At 41.5% G+C, this 23605-nt stretch overlaps 1 pseudogene; it reads right to left on the bottom strand.

Annotated features, from left to right (window-relative positions):
- LOC149120017 (protein arginine N-methyltransferase 6-like) overlaps positions 1–22072 on the bottom strand; it is a 43412-nt pseudogene extending 21340 nt beyond the window's left edge.
- Between the last annotated feature and the right edge of the window lie 1533 nt (positions 22073–23605).

Raw genomic sequence — 23605 nt, forward strand, 5'->3', positions numbered from 1 at the left:
GAACCCATATGGGATGCCTATACTGCACTTGGTAGCTTTACCTGCTATGCAACAGTGTCACCACCCAGTGCACTGAGTTTGTAATGGAGCAAATATAATAAGGGAAACAATGATGCATACTACAGCCATGCACTCACAGGCCAATTGTAGCCAGGGTGACATACTACATAGATGTGGAGATAGGCCAAACCATATGCACCAAGCCCAACCCTGATTTGGCCAATTGTCCCTTCCAAAGCCAGCCTGATTTACAGAGAAAGCTGCTCTGTTCTTTTGAGACCTTTTGATGTGCCTAGGTGGAATAAAATTTCACTGGTAAAATCAGACTGTCAGAATGGTAGCTTAGAGTCCTTGCCTTCAATTATGGTTTATACAGCCCAACCTCTTGATTTATAATGTCAAAATAGATATCCAAAGCTAACAGGTAACATCCTCTGGGTAAGAGACGGAACAGTGTTAAGCCCAACCAAACACCAACCTGGATGATATAACCTAACTGACCACACCAGATGGAGCAATAAAGACCTTGGCATTGGTCTAACCTTGTCGTTGGTCAAAGAAAAGGCACAGGCACATATAGCCATGTAATGAAGGGGGTTCTTACTAACACCACCAACCAACTTAAAGACTAATACATCTGTAACTCTCTTCACTAAACCAAGCTCTGTTAAATGTACTGGAAATTTGTGTACTCATCTAGTTTCCAATGAGTTAAATCAAACATACTTTTGCATGCATGGGGGAACCTCCTCTATCATGCATAATAAACTATCTTACAAGCTTTGTGTCCTCTAGGATCAAATAAATGGAAGTGATGAAAGGTGGTACTCCAGATGAAGCACCTAAGAAAATCTGCATTTTACCAGGGACTTCTAGATTGACCCTCAGAGAACTGCTCTCCTGTTATTCCCCAATGACGTCCCCTTTCAGCATGAAGCATCCAGAACGGTCATCACCCCACACTACTTTCATCAGTTAGGTCCCATTTTTCTGAGGAGGGAAGGAAAGAGATGAGGATGTGAGGAGCTGGATGGGCTAATTGGCAGTTAGGCTGCTTGGAAGGAAGTTAGGTCAGTTACCTATGATTAGTTTTTTTTTTTTTTTTTTTGACAGGCAGAGTGGACAGTGAGAAAGAGAGACAGAGAGAAAGGTCTTCCTTTGCTGTTGGTTAACCCTCCAATGGCTGCCGCGGCCAGCGCGCTGTGGCCGGTGCACCACGCTGATCCAAAGCCAGGAGCCAGGTGCTTCTCCTGGTCTCCATGTGGGTGCAGGGCCTAAGCACTTGGGCCATCCTCCACTGCACTCCTGAGCCACAGCAGAGAGCTGGCCTGGAAGAGGGACAACTGGGACAGAATCTGGCGCCCCGACCAGGACTAGAACCCGGTGTGCCAATGCTGCAGGTGGAGGATTAGCCTATTGACCCATGGTGCCAGCCTGTGATTAGTTTTTTAAGATTTATTTATTTATTTGAAAGTCAGTGCTACTCAGAGAGAAAGAAAAAGAGAGAGAGAAAGAGAGACAGAGAGAGAAAGAGAGAGAGAGGTCTTCCATCCAATGGTTCACTTCCCAGTTGGCTGCAATGGCTGGAGCTGTGTCAATCTGAACTCAGGAGGCAGGAGCTTCTTCTGGGTCTCCCACATGGGTGCAGGGGCTCAAGGACTTGGGCCATCTTCCACTGCTTTCCCAGGCCATAGCAGAGAGCTGGATTGGAAGTGGAACAGCTGGATCTCAAATCAGCATCCATATGGGATGTCGGTGCTACAGGCCGGGGTGTTAAGCTGCTGTGCCAGAGGACTGGCCCCCTGCAATTAGTTTTTATCAAAGTTAGGATTGTAATCCCCACCTTCTGATTAGTTGTTATTCTGCTCCTCCTCAATTGCATTTGATTTTCAGAAATCTGGATTTGATTTTCAGAAACGGGCCAATCAGAGAGAGCCACTTCATGTTTAAAAAGGGCAGACACTGACAAGCTTCTTTGGCAACTTCTCCCTTAGAGGCTCCCTCCTGACTGCTGAGGCAGGAGGTTTCTCACCTTCAACAAATCTCACTTTGCTCATTGTCCCTGTCTGCAGTGGAAAGTCTTCAATGTGAAACAGGAACTGAGCTCACCCTGTTCCTCATGCTGCCACAACAGTAATACAGCCCCATTTCTCCTCCTTTCCCTGTTATCTGTCACTAGTCCTATGCTCTGGTGAATACACCTCAAAGGTGGGTCCCAGACCCCTTTTGTGGATGTAGGCACTACACTGGGCATAGAACACTTTCATTTCATCATCTGTCACATTCAACACCCACAGCTGGAAAATCAACCATAATAATGATTATGGGCTAGGACTATGGTGAATACTTATTTAAAAACATTTTATTGTAATAAAATACATAAACATTGGACAGTCTAAATGTACATTTTAATAGCATTAATATTTTTTGCATTAATGTTCAGCTATCAATGCTATCCATCTGTAGAGTTTTCTTTTCTTTCTCAGGTGAAACTTTGTGTTCATCAAATGCCATTCCCTTTGGAAATGGAGTAGGATTAGATAAAGTCACCAGAGTAGGTCCCTCATGATTGGATACTGATGACTTATACAGATTTAGAGAGACCAAGAGTCATGTATGTTCCCTGTCTCTTGCTATGTGATGGCCTCTGCTGCCTCTGGACTGTGCCAATGATAAGACCATCATCAAATGCAGTCCTTCACCCTTCAATAAGAACTGTGAGCCAAAACAAACCTACTCTTTTTATAACTTTCCAAGTCTGTGAAATTATATTATTCGTAGCAGAAAAGAAACTAACACATTTGTATACACCACACATTGTTTTTATCTTCATCCTTCTGTGAAAGCTGGAGTTGCTTCCTCCTTTTTCCTTTTTTTTTAACTTTTATTTAATGAATATAAATTTCCAAAGTGCAGCTTATGGATTACAATGGCTTCCCCCCCATAACTTCCTTCCCACCTGCAATCCTCCCCCTTCCCTCTCCCTCCCCCCTTCCATTCACATCAAGATTCATTTTCAATTCTCTTTATATACAGAAGATCAGTTTAGCATATATTAAGTGAATATTTCAACAGTTTGCACCCACATAGAAACACAAAGTGAAAAATACTGTTTGAGTACTGGTTATAGCGTTAAATCACAATGTACAGCACGTTAAGGACAGAGATCCCACATGAGGAGTAAGTGCACAGTGACTCCTGTTGTTGACTTAACAAATTGACACTCTTGTTTATGGCATCAGTAATCACCCTATGCACCAGTCATGAGTTTCCAAGGCTATGGAAGCCTTTTGAGTTCACTGACTCTGATCATATTTAGACAAGGTCGTAGTCAAAGTGGAAGTTCTCTCCTCCCTTCAGAGAAAGGTACCTCCTTCTTTGATAACCTGTCTTTTTTTTTTTTTTTTTGACAGGCAGAGTGGACAGTGAGAGAGAGAGAGACAGAGAGAAAGGTTTTCCTTTGCTGTTGGTTCACCCTCCAATGGCCGCCACGGCCGGCGCGCTGCGGCCGGCGCACCGTGCTGATCCGATGGCAGGAGCCAGGATCCAGGTGCTTTTCCTGGTCTCCGATGGGGTGCAGGGCCCAAGCACCTGGGCCATCCTTCACTGCACTCCCTGGCCACAGCAGAGAGCTGGCCTGGAAGAGGGGCAACTGGGACAGAATCCGGCACCCCAACCAGGACTAGAACCCAGTGTCCCGGTGCCGCTAGGTGGACGATTAGCCTAGTGAGCCGCGGCGCCAGCCGATAACCTGTCTTTTTCACTCGGATCTCATTCGCAGAGATCTTTCATGTAGGGTTTTTTGTTTGTTTGTTTGTTTTGTTTTTTTGCCAGAGATCCTTCATGTAGGATATTTTTGCCACAGTGTCTTTGCTTTCCATGCCTGCATTGCTCTCATGGGCTTTCCAGCCACACCCAAATGCCTTAAGGGCTGACTCTGAGGTCAGAGTGGTGAAAATGAAATTTGGACTCTCTCTCTCTCTCTCTCCCCCTTCCAAATAAAGAAATATGATGTTTTAAAAAAATGCAATTTGATGTACATGGTTTCAATTTGATGTACTTGCTTTGTATATTTTTCTTTGATTTATTATACATCAATGTTATATAAAATGAATGATTGCCAACCCCAATGTCTCAAAAATTTTTCCCTATATTTTTTCTTAACATTTTAAATTCAAAGTTAAACTTTGAGATCACAACAGAGAATTTGAGGTGATCATTATTTATTTCAAGACAGATAGTCAACTTTAGCATGGTTCCAGTTAGGTGCTATGCTTTCCCCTAGTGAATTTTATAGCATTCCAAATATGTCAAATTGTGTTGGACTAATTGCTAATGTCAGCCCACATTCAAAGTGCATTCGTTGCTACCTCACAGGTGGAATAGGGAAAAATTTGGCCACCACTTATCTACCACAAACATCATTGTCATGATACATTTTGTTCAGCACAAATTCCAATTTAATCGTGTAATTTCTTTTTTTTAAATTTTTAAAAGATTTTATTTATTTATTTGAAATCAGAGTTACACAAAGAGAGAAGGAGAGTCAGAGAGAGAGAGAGGGAGAGAGAGAGAGGTCTTCCATCTGCTAGTTCATTCCCCAATTGGCCGCAATGGCTGGAGCTGCACCGATCTGAAGCCAGGAGCTTCCTCTGGGTCTTCTAAGTGGATATAGGGGCCCAAGGACTTTGGCCATCTTCTAATACTTTCCCAAGCTATAGCAGACAGCGGGGAGCTGCAATGGAAGTGGAGCAGCTGGGACTCAAACTGGCACCTATATGGGATGCTGGCACTGCATGCAGTGGTTTTACCCACTCTGACACAGCGCTGGCCTCTAACCTTGTAATTTCTTCCATCACTCACAGATTAGTATAATACTTGAATTTTAGTATTGGAAGAATCTTCTCTTCTTTCTTATTGACTTATAACTTAATTTCATTGCACTCACTAGTAAAATTTTAAGCTTTTATGCTTGATGCTTAATTTTTGGTTAAGTATATATACTATCTTGCTGAGGGTTCCAAAGAGTGCTCTATAATATTAGCTTAATCAATACATTGTAATTAATGTTTAGATTTGACTGAGTTTTTACTCATTTCATCAATTCCTAAAGGAGTATTAATTGTCTAATATTAAGTGTTGATGACTTTTAAAAATATTTATTTAAAAATATTTATAGGTAGAGGAGGGAAACAGGAGGGGAGAGAGAGAGAGAGAGAAAGAGAGAGAGAGAGATATCTTTCATTTGGTGGTTCATCATTCCCCAGATAGGCACAATGGCTGAGGCAGGCCAACATATAGCCAGGAACCAGGAGCTTTATCCAGGTATCCCATGTGGGTGTAGAGGCCCAAGCCATTGGGCTATTTTCTGTTGCTTTTCCCAGGCCATTATCAGGGAGTTGGATTGAAAATGGAGAAGCTGGGATACAAACTGGTGTCCACATAAGATGCTAGCATCACAAGTGGCAGCTTTACCCACCATGCCAAAATGCTGGCCCCGTGGATTACTTTTTCCTTATTTACTTATATGGATTTTGTTTCATGTCATTTAAGGCTTCATTTTTAGGTACAGTAACATCTATAATTGTTTTGTCATCCTGACATATGATACATTTATTAATATAAAGACTCTTTTAACATACTTAATGTATTTCACATTGAAGTTTTTTCTCTTACTAAGATATCCATTTGAGTTTTTATGATCAGAATTTGCATAGTGTAGCCTTCTAAAATTTGTATTTATTTGAGAACATAGAGAGAATACACAGAGAGGAAGAGACCCCATCCATTGGTTTATTTCCCAAATACCCACAATGGCTAAGAGTGGGCTGATTCCAAGTGAGGAGCAAGAAACTCAATCCAGGTCTCCTACATGGGTGTCAGGCAAGTTTTCTACAAATATTTCACTAGATAGGCCTTCTAATCCATTCTCTAGTTCCACACCTTCAGAAACTCCTAAGACCCATATGCCTGGTCATTTGATAGTATCCCATAAATCTCCAATGTTGTTAATTTTTCTCATTTCCTCTTTTTTTCCCCTTTGGTCTGACTGAAAAATTGTCAAAGGTTTGTCTTCCAGCTCAGATATTCTTTCTGCTGCATCACAAAATCTACTGGTAAGGCTTTTCACTATAATTTTATTTGATCTATTGAATTCTTCATTTTTAATATCTCATTTTGATTTCTTCCAAAAATCCCAATTTCATGGGATAAAATTTTCATTCATGTCATGTGTAATTTTCTTTAATTTGTGGATTTGCTTCTGACTGGTGCTGAGTAATCCTATGATTAATCTTTTGAATTCCATTTCAGGCATTTCATCAATTTTATCTTCAAATTCACATTTTTTTTGACAGGCAGAGTAGACAGAGAGAGACAGAGAGAAAAGTCTTCCTTTTTTCCATTGGTTCACCTCCTAATGGCCACTGCAGCTGGCACACTGTGGCCGGCACACCACACTGATCTGAAGCCAGGAGCCAGGTGCTTCCTCCCAGTCTCCCATGTGGGTGCAGGGTCCAAGACTTGGGCCATCCTTCACTGCACTCCTGGGCCACAGCAGAGAGCTGGAGTGGAAGAGCAGCAACTGAGACAGAATCTGGCACCCCAACGGGGACTTGAACCCAGGGTGCCGGCACCACAGGCAGAGGATTAGCCTATTGAACTGTGGCGCTGGCCAAATTCACATTCTAATATTGAAGTGTTGCTGTGTTCCTTTGGGAGAAGAGTCATGTTGTCTTCCTTAATGTTGTTTCTTGAGTTTCTGCATTTACTTTTAGGCATTTGTAGAGATACTTTTTTTTTTTTTCCATTTTATGGATCTTGTCTTTGAACTATGCTTCTGTGGCTTAGTGGAATGTCTGCTATTTTATACCCAGGAAGTGTGTGCTGGGTGTGGCCAGGGAGCCAACAGGCAACATTGAGTGTGACACCCAAGTTGGGCATTAGATCTCTCTTTTTTTTTAATTTGGGATTTTTTTAAAAAAGAGTTTATTTGTTTACTTGAAAGTCAGAGTTACAGAGAGGCAAATGCAGAGAGAGAAATAAATCTTTCCATTTGCTGGTTCATTCTCCTGATGGCCACAACAGCTGGAGCTGTGCCAATCTGAAGCCATGAGCTTCTTCCAGGTCTCCCACATTGGTGCAGGGACCCAAGGACTTGGGCCATCCTCTACTGCTTTCCCAGGCCATAACAGAGAGCTGGATCAGGAGTAGAGTAGACGGGACTCTAACTGGCACCCATATAGAATGCTGGCATTGCAGGCGGCAGCTTTACCCACTACACCACAGTGCTGGCCATGATAGATCTCTTGTTATCAGAAGGGGGGCTAGGGTCACCTCTGTTCATTAGATCACACCCTCACTTCCTCTCTTCCCAGAGAGTTAGTGCCCAGGTATTAGCCCTCAGTGGTTGTTTTACTCACCTGTGATTCCACATGGACTATACAAAGGATCTGTGCAGTTCTCAGTGTGAGCCCAAATCCTGCTACAGTGACCCATCCCAGGCAATCAGGGAGCTCTGAGCATGTGGAGCTGCTCACAATGATTGCCCCAATACCCAGCTACACTCTGTGCCCTCTCATGCAGTCATGTGTTTTCACAGTCTCAGCACTCAGGGCTCCCACAATCATGAGGTGTCAAAAGTCCACTCTGCACCACTAGCCTGCCCAATCCTCAGAGTGTCTAAGAGTTTCCCAGAGCCTGCTGCCTGTGGGTGCTCTGCCTAGGCAGATTGAGCCCAGTAGCCTGGTGCTTGTGATTTCTTGAGAGGTTAAGGGCACTTCACAGTTTGTGACAGCCCCCTGTCAATCCTCCCAGCCAGACTCATAATCAGTGGGGAATGAAGATTTTTTCCCCCTGGTAAAATCTCTTGATCTCATGTATGCACAGTACCTGCTGGCTGCAACCCTACTCATTTCTCAATCATACTGGGTGTATACAAGAGTCTGCAGGTGGTACTAATGCCAGAATGGCTCCTTTTCCAAGCCCATTGCCAGGAGGGTGCAGCAGAGCTGCTGAGGATTACTCTGTTAACAAAATGGAAACTATCTCCACCAGTTGCTGAGTGTGCACACAAGTCCTGCAGCAGTTGCTACCTACTTCTGTGCAAAATGGTTCCCACCCTCTCACAGTCATTTGTTAGGTGCCATTTGTGGCAGGGGATAGGGAGAGAGACATGTCCCATTTCTTTTTCTCTGGGTGAGCAAGCTCCCTGTTCCCTTTGGGGCTCTCTGCCTACTCAAAGACAGTGTAGTTCACTAGACTCTCCCTCCAGCTATATCAGTAGTGGCATGGGGGCCACTGCAATGTGATCTCATCTTGCTTTTCAAAGCTGATGTTTACTCCAACTCAGGGCTGCTGTGTCCTTTATTGTGTCTTCTCATTGCTGCAATTCTGCACCTTCCACACAGATACATGGCATCGCTCCTGCTTCTGCAGAATCTCCACTGCAGCTTTTCCTGAAACTTTCTCCTGAGAATGCACTCTCTCCACTTTTTTTTTTTTACAGGCAGAGTGGACAGTGTGGGAGAGAGAGACAGAGAGAAAGGTCTTCCTTTGCCGTTGGTTCACCCTCCAATGGCTGCCGCGGCCAGCATGCTGTGGCCAGCACATGGCACTGATCCAAAGGCAGGAGCCAGGTGCTTCTCCTGGTCTCCCATGTGGGTGCAGGGCCCAAGCACTTGGGCCATCCTCCACTGCACTCCTGGGCCATAGGAGAAAGCTGGCCTGGAAGAGGGGCAACTGGGACAGAATCACAGAATCCGGTGCCCCAACAGGGACTAGAACCTGATGTGCCAGTGCCGCTAGGCAGAGGATTAGCCTATTGAGCTGCAGCGCTGGCCTCACTTTTTTTTTTTTTTTTTTTTTTTTTTTTACTATTTTCGCCTAGCCTAGAGCAGACCACCCTGTCACTATTCTACCATCTTGGAGTCCCTACAATGAATCTTTTTTTTAAAGAATCCTTTGAAAGAAAGAGAGTTACCAAATCTCCCAGCTCAGAGTGGGTGGGGGCTGGGCTTCCCTTATCTCCTTTCTCAGTCACTGTTACCTGAGGTATCCCTTGTGTTTTCTCCCTGAAATTTGCAGTGGAAACAGGTTCCAGTCATCAAGTTCTCAGTAGTACTTCCAATTCAGTATCTTCACAGCCTCTTAGTTTCAATTTTCCCATTGAATGCCATCTTCCAGGCATTCTGGTGCTGCACTGACTTCAGTCCTCCATCTGGTGATGCAGCCTCCACTGTCTCCCAGAAGCTAAGCCACTCTGGCTACTGTCACTCTGTATGGAATTGCTAAAACCTGTGACATGTGCTTTCCCAGGAAGACTCCCACTCTGTCATCTCCTCAACTGTCTCAGTGAGAGAGCCACCTTCAAGTTCTGAAAGCAAAACTGCCTTTGATGAAGTGTCTCCTTAGCAGCCTAGTGGGGCTTCCCCTAGACAGGAAGTTTCCTTAGGTTTAGGATGTTATAGCCTCTGAGCATTATTTCTCTTTCAGATATGCTGTATGCTGCACATCTCTGTTGAAGTTCTCATTACTGGTGGTTTCAGGAAGACTTGGCTGATTAACCTACCTCAAAGGTTTCTTTCCATCCCTACCAAGTAAGGCCATGATTTTGGCAGGCTGAGCATATTTTCTTATTTTTCCCTTGCACTTTGACCCATTTTCCCCACTGTTTTCTGCCTTACTGCTGTTTATGAAGCCTTAATTGGTTAGAGATATGAAAGGAGTACATGGAAGGGGTTGTAAAAAGTATCTGGGGGCCGGTGCTGTGGCTTATGGATAAATCCACTGCCTGCAGTGCTGGCATCCCATACAGGTGCTCCCAGTTGCTGCACTTCTGATCCATCTCTCTGCTATGGCCTGGGAAAGCTGTACAAGATGGCCCAAGTCCTTGGGCCCCTGAACCATGTGGGAGACCCAGAGGAAGATCTTGGCTCCTGGCTTCAGATTGGCAGAGCTCCAGCCATTGTGGCCAGTTGGGGAGTAAACCAGTGGATAGAAGACCTCTCTCTCTCTCTCTCTCTGCCTTTCCTTCTCTCTTCGTGTAATTGACTTTCAAGTAAAATAAATAAATCTTTTTAAAAAATGTATCTGGTGTTTGAACAGACTTTGTCCACATTCAATCTTTTTGAGTAGGATAATCCCTCCCAAAGGAAACCCTTCCATTGGCCCAGCGTCTGTGCAGGCGCAAAACATGTGGTGGTCCATTTACACTAGTTCATAAATGGAATTTGAATTCATGGCCTGAGGACCTACTTGAAAAGTCATGTAATAAAAGTAGCATATAATTTACCCTGATCCTCCTAAAACCAAGAAGCTGAAGCCTTAATATCTCACTATCTGTTGAGACCCCTTGCAGATTACCAAATACTACTATTATTCAAAATAAAACAGCAGCAGCTCAAATTCTTAAGTCAGGGTCCCCTAGATACCATAGTTATTAGCTTAAGACCAGCATCTGTAAAATTGGTTGCATAAAACAAAACCACTTACCTGTTGACTCAGTGGCCATAAATTATAGCAACTCAGCCAACATCAAATTACACACTATGAAAAGCTTAAAGCTGTGTGCTAGAAGTTCAAGAGGGTAGGAAAACACCAAGTCACAACAATCATATTACACAATATGGCAGACAACAGGCCACTGCAAATTTCTAAGGATATGGATCTGCATGGCGTGGTCCAAAAAAAAGCCTCAGTCTCTGAGTATTCCTTTGCTCTTGATACATGACCAATAACAGAATTTCTTCAATGTCCTACAAAACTTCCAATGCCATAAAATCTTAACCAAATATAAAGATCTCTTACATTGGGGAATAACAAGTTTTCAAAATACACATCAAAAGTCTATACTCTAAGGCACATTTTTTATTTTTATTTATTTTTAAACTTTTATTTAGTAAATATAATTTCCAAAGTAAAGTTTATAGATTACAATGGCTTCCCCCATAACTTACCTCCCACCCGCACCCCTCCCTTCTCCTGCTCCCTCTCCCATTCCATTCACATCGAATCATTTTCAATTATCTTTATATACAGAAGATTGATTTAGTGTATATTAAGTAAAAATTTCATCAGTTTGCTCCCACACAGAACATAAAGTGTAAAATACTGTTTGAGTACTAGTTATAGCATTAATTCACATTGGACAACACATTAAGGACAATCCCACATGAGGAGTAAGTACACAGTGACTCCTGTTGTTGATTTAACAATTTGAAACTCTTGTTTATGGCATCAGAAATCTCCCGAGGCTCTAGTCATGAGTTGCCAAGGCTATGGAAGCCTCTTGAGTTTGCTGACTTCAATCTTATTTAGACAAGGTCATAGTCAAAGTGGAAGTTCTCTCCTCCCTTCAGAGAAAGGTACCTCCTTCTTTGATGGCCCATTCTTTCCACTGGAATCTCACTCGCGGAGATCTTTCATTTAAGGTTTTTTTTTTTTTTTTTTTTTTTTTTTTTTTTTTTTTTTTTTTGCCAGAGTCTCTTGGCTTTCATGCCTAAAATACTCTCATGGGCTCTTCAGCCAGATCTGAATGCCATAAGGGCTGATTCTGAGGCCAGAGTGCTGATTAGGACATCTGCCATTCTATGAGTATGCTGTGTATCCCACTTCCCATGTTGGATCGTCCTCTCCCTTTTTTATTCTAACAGTTAGTATTCACAAATTTTTTAAAAAGATGAACAATTTCTGAGTGTTTTCTCTTAGGATTAGAGCCAAGGCAAGAATGTATATCTTTTCCACCCTTATTTAACATATTCTTGGAAGTTCTAGCCAATGTTACAGGAAAATAAAAATATAAGAATTTGAATAGAAATTAAGAAATGAAGCTGATGTCCAACTTTGGCCTGTTTAGGTAGAAAATTCTAAGAAACTCATTGTTTAATATCTCTTCAGACTACCAAATAAATCCAGAAAGGTTATAGGATGCAAGACAAAGATACAAAAATCAACTTTCCTGGGGTTGATGTCTAAAGCAGCACATAACGCATTGTTTTGGATGTCCAAATCCCATATTAGAATGTCTAGGTTAAAGTTGAGCTCTGTTTCAGATTCTAGCTTCCATCTAATGTGCAGCCTTGGAAAAAGTAGATGATAGCTTGATTATTTAGGTCCCTCTCACTACCATAGGAGGCCTGGATTAATTGCCTGACTCCTGAATTTTGCTTGCCTCAGCTTCAGCTATTGTAGGCATTTGGTGGAGCAAACTAGCAGATAGAAGATCTCCTTGTTTCTATATCACTGCCTTTCAGATAAATAAAAAATTAAATCAACTTGCTTACTGAACTAAAGATGCAATATCCTGAACAATTGCTCAAATAATGAAATACTTGGTATAAATCTCTCAAAAAAACCATAAGACTTATATGTGGAAAACCATACTATATTGATTAAAAAGATTTAATAACCAATACACAGTTCAATGGAACTGAATATAGAGGTCATAATTAATCCATGTACTTACAACCAACCAATTTTTGACAAAAGTGCCCAGACCATGTGTTACAGAAATGATAATCTCTTCAGTAAATGGTGCTGGCAAAATTGGATGTGTATGTGTGGAAGAATGAAATTAGATCCCTGTCACCATATAAAAAATAATTCAAGATAGATCAAAGACCTAAACTTAAGACCTAAAATTATGAAGTTATTGGAAAAAATGTGGAAGAAACACTTCAAGACATTGGTATAGGCAATGACTTCTTGAAAACCCCCCCAAAGTACAGGCAAAAAAAAATCAAAATCAGAAAAAAATGGGATTATATCAAACTCAGAATCTTTTGCACCACAATGGAAACAATAAATAAGGTGAAGGTATCACCTGCAGAATGAAAAAATATTAGCAATATATTTATTTGACAAAGGGTTAATATCCAGAATACATCAGCAACTCATAAAGCTAAACAAACAAACAAACAAAAAAAAACAACTAATCCAGTTAGGAAATGGACAAAGGATATCAACAGACTGTTCTCAAAAAGGAAGAAATAGAAATAACTAGCCAATATATGAAAATGGTGCTCAATATTTCTAGGCATCAAGAAAATGCAAGTCAAAGCCAAAATGCAAGTAATAGCCATATTAGAATGGCTATTATCTAAAAGGCAGTGAGAGATAAATGATGTTGAAGAAGTGAAGAAAAGGAAACTCTTAAACATTGTAGATGGGTATGTTAACTAATGCAGTAACTGTGGAAAATAATACAGAGAATTCTGTAAAAAACTGGAAATAGATTCACTATATGATTCAGTTATCCCACTACCCACTATATACCCAAAAGACACAAACACACTGTATTAAAGAGATATCTACATAACCATGTTTATAGCGCTGGCCTTAATTTGATTTATTAAAAGCTTGATAAAAGCTGGCGCCGCGGCTCACTAGGCTAATCCTCCACCTTGCGGTGCTGGCACACTGGGTTCTAGTCCCAATCGGGGCACCGGATTCTGTCCCGGTTGCCCCTCTTCCAGGCCAGCTCTCTGCTGTGGCCAGGGAGTGCAGTGGAGGATGGTCCAGGTGCTTGGGCCCTGCACCCCATGGGAGACCAGGAGAAGCACCTGGCTTCTGGCTTCGGATCAGTGCGGTGCGCCGGCTGCAGCGCACTAGCCGAGGCGGCCATTGGAGGGTGAACCAATGGCAAAAGGAAGACCTTTCTCTGTGTGTCTCTCTCTCACTGTCCACTCTGCCTGTCAAAAAATAAAAAAAATCAAATTAATAATAATCATATAGTATTAGAGTATATATTATTGTTATATATTACTATAGTTTTAATGATTTTGTGACTATTTTAAAATTTATTTTACATGAGTAAACTTGAGCATCTTTTATTTGAATATTATTTATAAACATCAACTATTTTCCTGATAAAATATGATCATTTAAATTTTTATTTGTTGAATTCTTTGTTTAGTGGAGTACTTAGTCTTCAACTATAGTGTAAATTAAAATGTTATCTCAAAAATAATAAAATTTAAAGAAGATATAAATAAATAAATTTCATGTTCTTGGAATAGAAGGTCCCCCAGAATGAAGATGACAACTCCTAATTTGCATACACGAGGATCTAGAATTCATGGAACACGAGCATTCTGAAAAGACTACGGGTGTATTCTAAAAATTTTGGTACAAAAATCAACTTATCTTTTAATTCCACCTTCCATGAACTTTTTGTAGTGCCACCATATGTCTAACACAGTAGCTAAGACCCAATGGTGACAATAAACTCTAACCATAATCCTTTCCTCACCCCTCACCCTAACTCTAACTGAATAAATAGTAAATATCATCAGTGATGGAGTAACATTCCATTTCCATCTAGTGGGTTGCACAGAGAGTGCACAAAAGTATGGCCATAGTATTCCTGCTAAACATATATGAACTGAATCCATTCTGAAGAAATATCTGAAAAACTGAAATATAGACACATTCTACAACATAAAAGAAGGGTTCCTCTCAAAAATGCCAATGTTGGAGTGGGCTGTAGTCAAGATGTCCAAGTCCTATATCTAGGTTTTGAATCCAAGCTCTGGTTCCTTTTTCAAGCTCCTGCTTATATATATCCTGACACACAATGGTGATGGCTCAATTAATTTCATTCCTGGCACCAAGGTGGGAGACCTGGATTGTGTTCCTAGATCTTGGGTCTCACTATTGTAGGCACACAGTGATTCAGTGGATGGGATCTTCTGTGCTCTCTCTCTCTCTCTTTTTTTTTTTTAATTATTTTTGACAGAGAAGGAGAGGGAGAAGGAGAGAGAGAGATATTCCCACATGGCCGCAATAGTCAGTGCTGAGCCAGGCAGAATACAAGAGTCAGCAGCACCATCTGTGTTTCTCACATGGGTGGAAGGGGGACAAACACTTGGGCCATCTGCCACTGCTTTTCCAAGGCCATTAGCAGGGAGCTGAATCAGAAGTGGAGCAACTGAGACCAAATCAGTGCCCAAAGGGGATACCAGCATTTTAGGCAGTTTTACCCACTATGCTACAATGCTGGCCTTAAAAATTTTTTTTATTTTGGGGCTGGCACTGTGGCACAGCAGGTTAACAACCTGGCCTGAAGCACTGACATCCCATATGGGCACTGGTTTGAGACCCAGCTGCTCTACTTCTGATCCAGCTCTCTGTTGTGGCCTGGGAAAGCAGTGGAAGATGGCCCAAGTCCTTGGGCCCCTGCACCCATGTGGGAGACCCAGAAGAAAATCCTGGCTCCTGGCTTCAGATTGGCACAGCTGCCACCATTGTAACCAAATGGGGAGTGAACCATCGGATGGAGGACCTCTCTTTCTCTCTCTCTGCCTCTCCTCTCTATGTAACTCTGACTTTCAAATAAATAAATAAATCTTTAAAAAAATTCTTATTTTATTTGAGAGGCATAGAAACTGAGCAAGAACAACACATGGGGGACTTCTGTGGTTAGTTTCTGTAGATGAAACCAAATGATGTTGGACATTTCAGGCAGTGTCTGCACACAGTGAAGCTGTCTGGTTAAACTCTTCTTTGCAACTCAAAGACTACATTTACCAGAGGTCCCTCTGGTGAGATATGAACATGCTGAGTGCCAGTTCAGATAGTACTACCCTGAATGTCCAGGGTTGCCTGGATAAGCATGTGACCTTCAGCTCCCAGGGGCTTATACAGTAAGGGATATGGTGATGCAGCACCAAGAGAAACACTATCCAGGATACCTAGGGTTAACCAAGAGGGCAAGGGAGCAAGTAAACACTAGTGTACTAGTTTCTGTTTGAATACTTGTTTTCACCACTTTTTTATTTGTATCTAAGAGAAAAATGGATGGATCACATGGTAACTTTCTTATAAATAAGATTTATTATATTTCTTTGAAAGAGCTGCAGAGAGGAAGACACACGCACAACACAGACACACACAGACACAGACACACAGACATACTAGTTCACCCCCCCAAATGGTTGCAATAGCAGGGGCTGTAACAGGAAGAAGCCAGGAGCCTGGAACCCCATCCAGATCTCCCACAAGGATGGCAGGGGCCAAACTTGGGCCATATTCTGCCTCAGTTTTAGGTGCATTAGGATGCAGGCAGTGGAAGTGGAGCAGCGAGGATGCACATATGAGATCCTGGCATTATAGAAGTTGGCTTAACATACTATGATACAACATTGGTTCCCATATGGCACTTCTATGCTTAACTTTTTGTACAATTGACAGTTTTCTACCATGATCAGGCAATTTTACATTTTTTTCCCATAGACTGGCCTGGAAGTTGGAACATCATGTTGGAATGCCCATATCCCATGTTGTAGAAACTGGGTTTAGGTCCTAGTTCTGGTCCCTATTTATTTTGGTTTCCTGCTGGTGCACACCCTGGGAGGCAACAGGTATAGTTCAAGGAGTTGGGTCTCTGTCATTCAAGTGAAAGACCTGTATTGAGTTTCCAGATCCTTATTTTGGCCCATTCCAATCCCAGATATATTGTGAATTTGCAGAATAAATCGGTGCATGGGAGCTCTGTCTGTCTCTACCTCCCCTACTCACAAATAAATAGATAATTTAAAAACTTCTCCAGCAAAATAGATACATTAAAAACCTCCCCAGCAAATGACAGAGCATATAGATTTTATTCTATAATTTTTCCAATTTTCACACTTGAAAATTTAAGTTTATAGACCATTGTGAGTGGATTTTTGGGCTAGCTATGAGATTTGTGTCTGTGTTGATTTTTTCTCATGTGATTTGCATGTGGTTAATTTTTCCTCATAATTATTCAGTTGACATCTGTGGAACAGAATGTTCTGTGTTGAATTGGCTTAGTTCCATTGACAAAATTAGTTAACTAAATTTACATGCTGTATTTTCATTCCATTTATTCTGTTTCATTTATCCACTCATGTATTTCTTCCCCAACATCACACTGTCTTCATTACTACAGCCTTCTGACAAGTGTGAAGATTCACTAGTGTAGTTCTTTAACTGGTCTTCAGCCCTGTGTCATCTATTTTAGAACATTCTGCTAGTACCAGAGAATATAGTGTGGACATCATGTTCATAGAAGAGACTGCCATGTATATATGAGATTCATCCTAGGGACTATGGCATGGACACCATATTCATATTAGAGACAGTGGAGAACACGTTATATTAGTCCCAGGAGCTTCTCTGTGTATATTAATTCTAATTAGAGATCACTGTGTATATTTTACATCAGTGAACACATCAGTGAACACATACTGTGTTGGAGAGGAAACAGTGAATATTTTGAATTATATTTTTCTATTGCAAGGCCTTCCTCTGCTGAGTACTTTGAAGAATCCTCCCTCTGCAGGGAGGCTAATGAAGAAAGGCTCTTTACTCATCACTGCAAAATGTGTGCCTAGCACTTCCCTTGCCACCAGGATGGTTATTAATGTTTTATCACATTTTTATTCCTGGTTTGAAAATTACTTTTTCATAATGCATCATTAACTTAATAATCTGCTAAGTTCATTTTTCTAAGATTTAAACTTTTTTCAGATGAAATCGGATGCATTCACCCATAGGCTATGACAGCAGACTTAAACTTTATTCATAAGTGACCATATGGTTCTCTTTTTCATTCTATTTTCATTAATCATCATTATCAAAATTATTCTGGCCTCTCTCTTTTTTTTTAAACAAGTAACAGGAATTACATGTTCTTTCAGTCTTTTATTTATTTATTTATTTATTTTTTGACAGGCAGAGTGGACAGTGAGAGAGAGAGACAGAGAGAAAGGTCTTCCTTTGCCGTTGGTTCACCCTCCAATGGCCGCCGCGGCCGGCGCGCTGCGGCCGGTGCACCGCGCTGATCCGATGGCAGGAGCCAGGAGCCAGGAGCCAGGTGCTTTTCCTGGTCTCCCATGGGGTGCAGGGCCCAAGCACCTGGACCATCCTCCACTGCACTCCCTGGCCACAGCAGAGAGCTGGCCTGGAAGAGGGGCAACCGGGACAGAATCCGACGCCCCAACCGGGACTAGAACCCGGTGTGCCGGTGCCGCTAGGCGGAGGATTAGCCTAGTGAGCCGCGGCGCCGGCCTGTTCTTTCAGTCTTAATTTCTTTCTTTCTTTCTTTCTTTCTTTCTTTCTTTCTTTCTTTCTTTCTTTCTTTCTTTCTTTCTTCCTTCCTTCCTTCCTTTCTTTCTTTCTTTCTTTCTTTCTTTCTTTCTTTCCTTCTTTCTTTCTCTCTCTCTCTCTCTCTCTTCCTTCCGTCCTTCCTTCCGTCCTTCCTTCCTTCCTTCCTTTCCTTCCTTCCTTCCTTCCTTCCTTCCTTCCTTCTTTCTTTTCTTCAAAAAAGATGTGTTTGTGTGCCCTCTGGTGGCCTCCCAGGTTAAACACAGGACACTCAGCATTTGCTGTTCAACAATAGTAGTACCATCTGGGCTTAAACATTGTACACATTTTGTTTTTAATTTGTCATTATACATATTTCAAAAATTTTTCAAACTGTATAATAATTGTTGATATATCCTTTTGTTCTTTTTCATAAAATTGATTATGGTAATATGTAATTTCCAAAAATAAATCCATTTAATCACCAAAAATGTTATTGAACCAAAGTTATGTGTGACATAATATCTTACAGTCTTTAAGTTTTTGAAACTTGGGTGACATCCACTTTCTCCACTCAAATCACATCGCATGTGCTTTCTTTTTCTTGTTCAGTCTTGCCAGAAGTTTATTAATTAATTTATTGACACTTATAGAAGTCACATTTGGAACTGTCTGTTATAGGGCTGTAGACACATTTTCATTTTTATTGATTTATGGTTTTAAAAATATTTTCCCTTTTTAAAAATTGACTCTTCTGGTGTTTTAAGTTCAATTTTTGCTTGTAGTCTTTAAACCAAGACCTAGAGGTTCCAAGTACTTCTGTGAGAATGCACCCATGCTTTCTCAGTGCTAGCACAGGGTCATCTCTTACATCATGTCCCACTCTGTCATCCAGCAGCACAGGGCACAGCACACCACTCCTTTATTCTTGGGGGATTTCTTCTCTGGGCTTCCATGCAACACCTTGCTTTCATCCAGTAACACTAGCTGCTCCAACTAGAGATTTTTTGATTCTTCCCTCTTTCTGATCTTTTTTTTTTTTTTTACTAATTTTATTTAAGTTATACAAGTTTTACATATTTCTTTTTTTTTCCTTTTTTTTTTTTTTGACCCTCTTTCTGTTCTATTTCTTAGTGTTGGAGAGCCCAGGGCCTTGTCTTTGGTCTGCTTTGCTTCTGTTCTTTGTTCTTGGCTTCTCCATGCCTCAAGGTTTCACTTACCATCTACAGGCTATGAGCCTCACATTTATTTCTGCAGTCTACTCTTGCCCACTGAGCTACAGACATGAATATAAGTTAGTGTCTCAGGATTATCATGGAGCCGTCCCCCAGGTACCTCACACTGACCATGTTCAAAGTGAAACCCTGATACTTCTCTGCAATTTGTTTCTTTCAAATGCTTCCTTCCTCCTTATTCAGTGACAGCCTCACCCTCCCAGTTGCTCATGCCCCAAACCTTGGAGTCATCCTTGTCTTCTCTGCTTATTTTTCATCTTTGTCAAAAAAAAAAAAAATACAGGTAACTCTCCTTTAGAAAAGCAATCCTACTTGATCATGTTGAGTGAAATTTTTGATGTGTAGTATGATTCTATTGGTTAGTATTTTGTTGAGAAGTCTTGAATTCACATTGATCAGAAATATTGGTCTATATTTTTCTTTTGCTGTTTTTGCTCTGGCCTTGCCTAGCTGTGGTGTCAGGATAATTCTAGCCTTGCAAAATGAGTTTGAACAGTTTCTTTCCCCTTTCAGCTTATTAGGATAGTTTTTAAAAACATTTATTGCCTTATTGGGAAATCAGAGGAGAGAGAGAGAGAATATTTTACTCACTAGTTCACTCCCCAGATGGCTGCAACAGCCAGCAGTGGGCCAAGTGAAACCCAGGAACCGGGAGCTTCACTCAGGTTTCTGATATGGGTGGCAGGGTCCAACAACAAATGCCTATTTAGGATGCTGGCATTGCAGGTAGTAACTTAATCCACAGTGCTGGCACCCCAAATAGTTTTATAGGAGAAAGTGTTGTGATGTAACAAGTAAAGCGAAGCCTTAGTACACCCCCATCTCATATCAGAATGCTGGTTCAATTTGTGCATCTATATTGATAAAGTGGCTTTATTTTAGGCAGTATATCATTGGGTTTTGGTTTCTATCCATACAACTATTCCATGTCTTCTAATTTAGAAATGTAGTCCATTTACATTCAAGATTAATATTATTAAATGAAGACTTAGTCTTGTCTTTTAAAATTTTTATTTTGTTTGTTTTGAAAGACCTTTGTTCTGCTCTTTGTCTTTTGATGTCCATTTTGGGGGGCTGATGGTTTACTGAATTCATACATTTAGATTCATTTCTATTTCTCTTTTGTGTATCTATTCTTCTAGTGGTGTTTACATGTTTTTGTAATAATAGTTCACTTTCTTTCACTTCATTATATAGGACTTTCTTAAGCATCTTTTGTAAGTATGGTCTTTTGGTGATTAATTTTTTTAGTTTTTTGCCTGTCTTGGAAACTCTGATTTTCATTAATTTCTGAATACAGTTTTACTGGATAGAGTATAGTTGGTTGGCAAGACTTTTACTTCAGGATCTGGCACTGTGGCATAGTGGGTAAAGCCACTGCCTGCAGTGCTGTCATCCCACATTAGTGCTCATTTGAGTCCTGGCTGCACCACTTCTGATCTGGTTCTCTGCTCATACACCAAGGAAACAACAAAGGATGGCCTCAGTACTTTGGCATGTGCACCCTTGTGGGAGACCTGAAAGAGATTCCTGGCTCCTAACTTTAGACTGGCTCAGTTCCAGCTGCTGCATCCATTTGGGGAGTGAACCAGTAGACAGAAGATTTGTTCATATGAATGACCTGGTCCTGTTGTGCCCAGATCGTTAGATCCCCACAGAGACCCCCAGAGAGTTGCTCACACCAAACTGCAAAAGCAAGGTTTATTCGGGAGTATAAGCCGCAACAGGGACCCCATCCAACCAACCAGCACAGTGGAGGAAAGAGTGAGGCCCCAGTCTTTGGGAGAGTTTTTAAAGGGAAAAAGGGGCTACATTAGCAGGAAAAAAGAGTTACATACAGCATGGAAGCTTTGGGTACAGGGAGTTGCTTTGTTGAGAGATCTCTGCTGTGCTGCCCTTGGTCTACCAAGCTAGCTGTCCCTGGTAAGCTTTGATATCTCCAGAATGCCTGAATGCCTCCTTTTACAAGGACCCGGGTCTGCTATGGGAAATGGAAGCTGTTTTTTTTTTTTTATTATTATTATTGTTTAAAAATGGAGTCACTTTGGTTCTTTAGTCCCAGCCTCCTTCTCTCTTCTATCTCAATCATCCCCAGTGCTCTTTATGCACTGGACATCATGCAGTCTTAAATGTTTTAACAGCAGTGTTCTTTGTGTTAATTTCACATGCTCTTCCCACCAGTCTTGGCCTGGTTGATGCCACAAGTCTCCCACATGTGAGATTTCATTACTGCCTTCCTCAAAATTAGTAAGAGCCCCCCTGTTATTAGCATCCCCAAGATAGGTTCTCAGTGCATTTCACATTTTTCTTTTTTCAACACATGGCCAGTGCCACAGCTCAATAGGCTAATCCTCTGCCTGCAGCACCAGCACACCAGGTTCTAGTCCCGGTTGGGGCACTGGATTCTGTCCCGGTTGCCCCTCTTCCAGGCCAGCTCTCTGCTGTGGCCCAGTAGTGCAGTGGAGAATGGCCCAAGTCCTTGGGCCTTGCACCTGCATGGGAGACCAGGAGGAAGCATCTGGCTCCTGGCTTTGGATCAGCATGGTGTGCCAGTCACAGCACGCTGGCCACAGTGGCCATTGGAGGGTGAACCAATGGTAAAGGAAGACCTTTCTCTCTGTCTCTCTCTCTCACTGTCCACTCTGCCTGTCAAAAAAAAAAAAAAACACTTCAACACACTTACATTCTTTGCTTAATGTTTGTTTCCTGTGTCAGCATATAAACCACAGGGAAGCAAGACCTGTTTCTGGCTTGTTCACTTCTTCATCATAAACATTCTTTGACTTATACATGGTGTCCAATACATTTTTGTTTGAAGAATAATTCATTGCTTGACCACTATCTCTCTTTGTTCTTTTTCCTCCTTAATTTTGGGAAGCTCACTTATAATGCATGGTTTCATAACTCAGAATATGTGCCTCCTGTTTAGACATCCTCATCTATGGTTTTATTGTCATTCCCCAGCCTAGCAGAACTCCTTGCCTGGAAAAGAAAGGCTGCATGTTTAGGTGGGAAGAAGTTTTATTAGAAAACAGATCTTTTATGTTGTTTCATTTGGAAAGGAAAGCTATGTCCCAAGCTCCCCATATTGTGTGGGAATGGAGGAACTGTGTCAAGCTGTTAGGCTGCCTCTCTCACTATCACTGTCAGTGAGGGATGGGGGAAGGTGATAAACATCACCAATGGAAAAGGAAGTGGAGGTGGATACACATGCACTGGCTGCTCATTTCTTCCTTTGGAAGTACTGAGAATGTTTCCAATTCTTGCTGTTTCTTTTTCTTAAGACACATAAGTGCACATTAGCCAGCTCCCCTACCCCGTGTGTCTCCAAACATTGAGGTGGCTGTTATCTGATCACCCTTACTTCCATGTGTGCTTTCCTCATGCAACAAGTATTGATTGGGGCCTCCTTTGTTATCATCCTGGACCATGGAGCCAGTGTGCAAAATGAATATATTAAAGTCTTCTTTCTTGGAGAACTCCACATGCTGGCAGGAAAGAAAAAATCCATCAGTCTTTTTTTTTTTTAAAGGATTCCTTCTTTTTTAAAAAAAGACTATTTATTTATTTAAGAGACAGAGTTACAGAGGAGAGACAGCAAGAGGCCTTCCATCCACTCTGAATCATTCAGTTGTGACTGAATCATTAAGAGAGTTGACATCTTACCAAGTAAAAGTAGGAAGAAGTTTTTATATGTCTTTTTTTTACAAAAAGATTTATTTAGTTATTTGAAAGTCAGAGTTACACAGAGAGAGAAGGAAAGGAAGAGAGAGCTCACAATGACTAGAGCTGGGCCAATCCAAAATCAGGATCCAGGAGCTTCTTCTGGGTCTCCCATGTGAGAAGCAGGAACCCAAACACTGTGCCATATTTTGCATTTCCAGGCAATCAGCAGGAAGATAGATCAGAAATAGAGCATCTGGGGCTTGAACTGGTGCTCATAAAGGATGCTAGTGCTACAGGCAGAGGCTTAACCTATGCTAAAGCATTAGCCCCAAATCCACCAGTTTTTAGAGGTGTCACAGTCTCATGGTCAGCAATGCTTCAGGACCTGGATCAAGTTTAGGGTGTCTATCAGCATAGCATTACCTCTGGTGCTTGCATCCTTATTCCTCACCTCATTCTGAAGACACTCCAGCTATAGCTGAAGCTCCAAAAACCAAAAACACTGGTGATGGTTCTTAGCAGGCAATCTCCTAAAAGCAAAGATGGTAGGAAAATTTGTTGGTCTAGAAGACAGAACCAACATAAGCCTTGAAACTGCGAGTCATTCAGCATCTGTTCTGTCTGCCCCTCTCAAGAATTTCAAGTGCCTTTTACACATA

This window comes from Oryctolagus cuniculus, chromosome 20 (assembly GCF_051225735.1).
Source record: "Oryctolagus cuniculus isolate XC-2025 breed Fujian yellow rabbit chromosome 20, ASM5122573v1, whole genome shotgun sequence".
Lineage (NCBI taxonomy): Eukaryota > Metazoa > Chordata > Mammalia > Lagomorpha > Leporidae > Oryctolagus > Oryctolagus cuniculus.